Here is a 7,334-nt window from a genome sequence, read left to right as displayed (position 1 = left end):
AAATGTTGATCGTTTAAAAGTGGCCAGCGGTTCCACGGAGTCTTTCAAATTTTCGCGGAGCAGGTTTGAAAAAAGAGTAAATGTACACAAATGCATTCATCACAAACGATAAATCTATCGCTATTTTACACAAAACCCGTTTTTTTCCTTTCTAGTTTGGGAAATGAGAAGTTTGAAGTTTGACTAGTGTTAAACTTGGAAGTGGAGCATGTCTGTCCCAAAAGAATGATCTTGATGGTGGTTCCATACTGACAGTAGGTAAAAGGTTGCTATTTTTGCCCGTTGCCTCCCCTAACCTGGCAAAAAATTTATTCTACTGAGCCACTGTTTACAAACATTGACTTAAACATTGACTTAGTTCAGTGCTAATTTTTTATCGTGATTATCTTATTTTTTAATATGAGTTTAGAGTAATTTTTAACTAGGTATACAATCATACAATGATACACTAAGGCGGCTTACATTAAGGAATCTTGTATTCTGTTTTAAGCTGTCCTCAAATTCATTGGATTGAATGGTTCATTTGCTTGATCAATGTAATGTAATTTGGAATTTTTATTAAAGATTAAAGATTAAAGATACAACCGGGATTCAGCTGAAATGAAATGCTTCAAATCTGTTCAAAGCCAATAATCAAGTGGACCTCAAATCAAATAAGAGCTTGTCAGACAAAAAAATATATTTGTTTCTGTCTGATGCACTTAGGTCTCCTCTTCTACTGACTTCTTAACCTCCCAATCTTCAATCCACTTCAGACTTCAGAAGTCTCCTGTTTTCAATGAACCTTTCATGGCTTTGGTGCTTGCATACAGCAGTGGAGTTACACTAAAATGCTGGTCATGCTGGGGAATGCATTCTACCCTACAGTTTTCATAAAAACAAACATTTTGCGAAATCAGAAACAGTTAAATCTTAAGTTCAATCAGAGTTGTTTGATGCAAAAAAAATTTACTTTAATTAAAATTACTTTCTGTGGTTATATAAAGCATGACCTACTAGTGTGTAGTGATTGGATGTTTGTTGGAGTTGCAAAGCTTTGATATCATTATCTCAGGAGAATTTCACCAGAGAGCATTCTTTAAACGCCAAAGTTTCTGATCACTGCAAAATCTCAAACATAAATGCAACCCAATTTTCTCAGTCATATTAATAATTAGTCATCCCCTTAACCACTCAAAGGAAAGAAATAGTGTGAATGTTAAGAAAATGAAAGGGCATAAAATTGAGTTTAATCACTTTAATAGCTCACTTTGTTAGTCAGTTAGGATACAAGTTTGGACAATTCAACTACATGTATTAGTAATGATTCCTGAACCAACATTTTATCATTCAGCACATTTCCAGACGAGTGATTTTGCATTCATGTTGCACAACCCAATCTAAAGTGATCCCTTCTTCCTTCAGTTTCTCATAGATAATGTAAGAGATGGGTTATTCTGGTTCCATGGCTTCTTTGAGATGTTGGACCAGTACACTGGCTTTCCATGCAGTAACAAATTTCTTGATGTCTCATTTTTGGAGGTCTTCTCAATGTTATTTATTCCTAATGACAACAGAATATGATTATGATTAAAAATAAATAGCAGTTTGAAATACTTTTGTTAGTACTCATTTATAACTTCATTAGAACTTTAGAACGGTTTTTTAATCAGGCAATTACTATGCTTTGGTTTTGGTTTTATGACACTCAATTGAAAACTGCTCTATTATTTATTTCTTGGCAATAAATCATGGTTTAATCAAATTACTATGAAATTGGCAAACTATCCATTTCTGTCACATGACTTATGACTTTTAATATCCTCTTGGTATATACTCAATGCAGAATGCTATATTGCTAATACATTATTTGGAACTTTTGCAATAAGCATGTTCAGGGTTTCAGAATTCCTGGCTGCCGCTGAAATTTGAATTTGCAAATTGAAACATTTCCTGAAAATTAAAGCCACATTGGGGAGGAGATACATTCAAACCACCCGTAAGCGACCACCCAAAATGTCAAGCCTAGGTGTTCGCTTACGGGAGATGGTAACTTGTGAGAGCTTAGACCATACTGAGTCAAAATTTTGCCTCATTAGCATATGGTAACTGCAGAGATTTACCCCATGTTTTGAATGTTTTATTCATGTGAAAAGTCAATTTCGGGAAAAAATCTAGTTCTTCCCACTGAGAAATTTCCATCTCGTGTACTACTCAGGAATGCGATAACGTTACGACACCTTATTATCCAATTTATGCTATATTATCTGTCAAGTGGTCGCTAACGGGAGGTTAAAGACAAAAGGAAATTTCAACCTTTTAGCTGTCAAAGTTGTCGTGGTCGCTTACGAGAGGTGGTTACTTACAAGAGGTTCCAAAAAATTTGACTGCAAAACTTTTGGTATTTTGGAAAACTGGTCGCTGAGGAGAGGTGATCTCTTACAAGAGGTGGGTGCAACCGCAGGTTCAACTGTATTTATTTATCAGTGTAGGTAATTGCACTACGAGTGCAATTATTTAATTAATTATTTAGAGCAGCTTTCAATTGAGTGTCGAAAGTAATCAGGCACTGTTTTTGGTTTTGGTTTTACTTCAGTTGACCGTCATTACTTAGTAAAGTAGCGAGTATTAAGGAACAACTGTAATGAATTCTACTCCATTGGCACTAGCATTTGATTTTAACCATGGACAAGAATCGCAGACAAGGGGATCCCTCTTTCAGTTCTTCGTTTGGTTTCCGTGACATTTAAGAAGACCTTTTTAATCACACGACCAAATGTACTCGCATCTACTGTAAACTCTTTAGGGGACTAGTTGCAGAGACTATCCTAGTCGCAATGACTAGTCCCCTCGTGTGTGCCGACCTTAAGTCGAGGAACATTTTTCACTGCCTGACTGCCACGTGCACCATGCCTTACTTCAACTTTTGTACTCACCATTCCGTTATCTTAAATTTGTTTCTCGACTCAATGTTGATTCTTTCACATATCACTTCCTCTGCAGCGACGACCAGCTCAATAATTCTTAAAAAAAATTTGTAACAATCGTCTTTTCGAGAGGACGAAGTGGACGCCATTAGATCCGCCATGTTGCAGCACTTTGAACGCGCATCACGAAACTCGCATTTTTGACTTCCGGTCTCTCTTTCACATCTTATTTCCGTTCCCCCCAACTGGCAGAGACATACGACGAAAGCTAGTCAGAAGTTTCATCCCTTGTCACTTTATCATCCTCGTTAAGCGATCGGCTACCTCCGAGAATTTGCGAATTTTCCCGCCCGTTCCAGACTTCCATAATTTCGGTTCCAGACTTCGCACTAGTAGACCGCGTAAAAACTCAAAATGGCCGCCAAAAAAAACAAAACACGCGCGATAAAGGTAGGTTAATTTTTTATTCATATTCTAAACGGATGTGACGGCTCCCTGTGGCTGCGGCTCGTGTTCCCACAACATTTCTCGTTCTCCCAAGCTTCCACTCGTGTTTCTGTAACTCGATAGAAACACCGTACATGTTTTCTATTTCTTAAGTAAAACACGGCTTAGGCTTCTCTATTTGTTAAATCAACCGGCGAAACATTGTGCGAATTGAATTTAATTATAGAAGTGTCAGCCTTGGGTATTGACTTTTAGTGTACTCGTGAAATGTCGGCAACTTCTCGGCTTCTCTTACAAGAAAAGGTGCCCTCACAGAACAGAAACTTCTTCTCGGCGAAGATCAAGATCATAATGGACATTTCCAAAGAAAAAATTCATGGGGAATTAGCTTGCTTTCTATTTACCACGTGCACAAACAAGTCTCACCAGTAACTCTCAATGTAGATTGAACAGCTTTATTGTTTCAACAAACTCTTGGATTCTATATCGTCACTAACATTCACAATTTTGACTCAGAAACTCTGCTTGTGTTCTTTTATGATGACCGCATTGGAACCATCAATCGACTGTCAAACCATCACGAGCTAGAAAACCATGTCCACGCAAAGATTTGCGCGGTTCACTTTATGCGGAATCACGCATGCGCACAAATCTCATTTGACTTATTTCTCTCGATCGAAGAAAGAGAGGCGAAACCATTTACTTTCCAAATTTTCACTATGGTTCCAAAATTAACGGCCAAAATAAAACGACAAGAGCAATATAAAATATTGCGTACACAGATCATAAATTATATTAACATATATACAGAAAAACTTAGACCAAAGATTGTTATGTAACAAATTCAAGCATGGATTGTTCAAATAAAAGGGAGACTCTAGATTTCTGGAGTCGGCCTTTTTTCCTTAAATTATGTTTTAGAATTATCAAAAGATGATATTATAGGATAGCTCAGCCAACCTGATTGTTCCATTTGTGGAACTTAGTGTACAAGTAGAATTCTACTAGAACTCGATAAAACATGGAAAACGTTTCCTATTTCGTTAATGTCAATCAAATGCTCTTCGCACTGCTTTTAATTATCCGTTGCAGTTGAATACTTATTAGAAAGCACAAACAGTTTTCATCGGACATCAAGCTTGTGATCCTGATCTTTCTTAGTCGTATGGTAACACATATTCCGCTAAATATGCTGCTATGAATTACAAATAAGTGAAGGTATCTATAGAGGTATTTCTCTCACTTACAATGACTATTTAGGAATATTATTTTTTTTCGTAGTCTTTGTCCACATGTGGACATCATGCCTGTTTTTCAAGTAGCTGTTGGATTGGAAACTACGGCAAATACTATGACAGAAATGTCAAATGCACAAGGTACTCATCTTGTGTTTTAGTAAGTCAAAGAAACCACCAAATGAATAGCTAATGTAGAAAATGAAAACCTCCTTACTTCGACTGCGGTTTATGTCTTAAAACGGACAATAATAAGGTTATTTTCTTTAATAAAAATGGCGAACGTTTCATACGTCTCCCAATAAACTGTTCAGTCTTCTTAGCTTATATACAGTATTTAAGGTTGCTGGCAACAGTTTCCAGCATTTTCAGCACTTCTATCTTATTCCAAAATGGCCGCCATTTTAGTGTTCTTTCGTTTGCTTCCAAATTAGCCCTTGCTGCCTCGTTCAAGGGATAAAATTCTTTTGGATTCCCAATTTAAGAACGAGGCAACAAGGGGTAATTTGAAGGTACACAAAGGAACACTAAAATGGCAGCCATTTTGGAATAAGGTATATACTACAATTATTTTTCAACAATTAAGGTAGGTAGATAGGTAGGTAGGTAGATAAAGCCACGTGACTCATCAGGCCGGAGCTTATCTCCTGTTTCAGTAGCCTGAAGTGATTAGGAGTATTTCTACTCCCCCCTGGATGAGATGCTAGTCCATTGCAGGGTTACCCCCAGCAATAAAATTCGCTGCTACCCATTTATACACCTGGGTGGAGGGTGGCATTGTAAGAGTAGTGTTTTCATCAAGAACACAACGCAATGCCCCCGGCTAGGGCTCGAACCCGGACTGCTCGATCCGGAGACAAGTGCTCTAACCATGAGGCCACGACGACTCCCAAAACAACAGTGGCAGCAAGTAATGCCCAAAAATGTGTTTTTAAACTATTTGGCTAATCCCCATGTAACCTCACGTGTCCATGGTAAGCAGTGTTATATCCAAGTTTGGGGTTTCAAAATTTTAAAGCTATGTTCTGGAGAGACTTTAGATTTTGTAGCGATTTTAATGATCAAATCTTTCCAATTTGTTGAATCTTCATATGCTTTTTGGATTTGTCTATATCAGTTTTTCAGTTGCTCTTGCATTTCTGAAAAAATTATTGAAACCAAATTTTTTTTTTTTAATTGAACAATTTATTCTCTTCTTTAGTGTGGAAATAAAGAAGTCAAAAATCTAATCTAAATCTAACATGGCGGATCCAAGATGGCGGATATTTTTAAACATGACGTCACTAAGGTGTATGACGTCGAAAATGAGACGTGATTATTTGCAAGTTCGGATGCCCTACAAGCCTATTGAGTGCACTCTTTTGGAAAAACATATGGTCGGCTAAAAGAGCCCCACCCCTTCAGGCTTACGGACGAAACTAAAGTTCATGCTAAATAGGGTTAAAAATATGGAACTGACGTGACTTTAATGTCTTTCGAGTATATTGATTTAGGTTGTGGATATTGACTTCATTTCATCAGTTCCTTCTTACTGCACTAATATGTAACCAATGGCTTTGATGTGTTTGTCGCCAGTATCTGGTGACCATAAAGCTTCGTTTCCACAGGTGTTGGAGTCATCAGGATGCCCTCCTGTACCAAACCCGATTCTGGAGTTACAACTCAAGCAGTCGTTTGCGTCGTTACTAATGATACCTATTCTTGCTCTGTTATCCCATACGGTAGTCTCAACATTGAATCCCTCCTTGTTACAGTTGAGCTGCAAAGAGGCTTGTGAACCAATCAGCTTCTTCCACGTGTTACGACCCAGTGAGGTGTTGCGGTATTGCGCGTCAGCGATCAGTGAGTACAGAGATTTGGCTTTCTTGTTGATGGCAATGAAGTTGATCTGTTGGCCGATCCTCATACCAAGACAGATCTTGGAGAAGGATGTATTCCAGTAGGTCGGTAACTTGGTCTCTTGTGAGTCAAACCCAGTCTCCCCTCCAGGAAGGTTGTATTCAGTTTTATTACTCCAGTACCCCTCGTTATAATGAAATGTACTCTGAAGAGAAAAAGTAAAAACGTTCTGCTCATTTTAAAATATGAATTGCCTCTCGTATATAAAGAATAATGCTCATTTAATCATCTAACTTTGGAATTCTTACAGAGTACTGTTTTGGTGACTTCGTAAACATAACATCTTGTTGTAAACAATTTTCTGATCCAAACGAATCTGCAAAACCAAAGGATTGCGTGAAACATCAAACATTATGTTGAGAATCTCGACTAACTGAGCTGAGTTACTCGTGCTAAATCCCATCAAGAATATCGAGTTCATTTCATTCCACTTAAAAGTAGCCATTTAAGTTTTACAGATAATGTTTCTTGGCGTGTACGAGTAGAGAGTTGATTTAATGTGATATCTTGTTGCCGTCAATCTTCATGACCGGTGTCCATCCCCCATCTCCACATCCAAAATCACCCATGTGACAGAGAATAGAAATTGGGTTTGAGTCAATGTGGAGCGTAACCAGCTGACTGACGCTGGACCTGTTGGATGTGAATAATAACAAAAGCTATTGAATTGAAGAAACTTGAGATTGAGTTGAAATAAATGTTCACTGGTTTCAACATCTCAAATAATGATCTCTTTGAACGGTGTGGAACTGCACCAATGGCTACCATCCTGAAGAGGAGACGTTGGAGGTGGATTGGCCACGTCGCTCGCCAAGAAGCCTCAATTGCGAAAACTGCTTTGCATTGG

The 7,334-nt window shown here is 38.0% G+C and overlaps 1 pseudogene; it reads right to left on the bottom strand.

Annotated features, from left to right (window-relative positions):
* Positions 1–5,750: 5,750 nt before the first annotated feature.
* LOC149110079 (putative skeletal organic matrix protein 5) lies at positions 5,751–7,111 on the bottom strand (annotated as a pseudogene).
* Between the last annotated feature and the right edge of the window lie 223 nt (positions 7,112–7,334).

This window comes from Orbicella faveolata, unplaced genomic scaffold, assembly GCF_042242905.1.
Source record: "Orbicella faveolata isolate gen_17 unplaced genomic scaffold, um_ofav_v1 contig_24, whole genome shotgun sequence".
In the NCBI taxonomy this organism is placed as follows: Eukaryota; Metazoa; Cnidaria; class Anthozoa; order Scleractinia; family Merulinidae; genus Orbicella; species Orbicella faveolata.
Note: the sequence above shows the minus strand (reverse complement) of the source record. Positions and strands in the feature narration are given on the sequence as shown.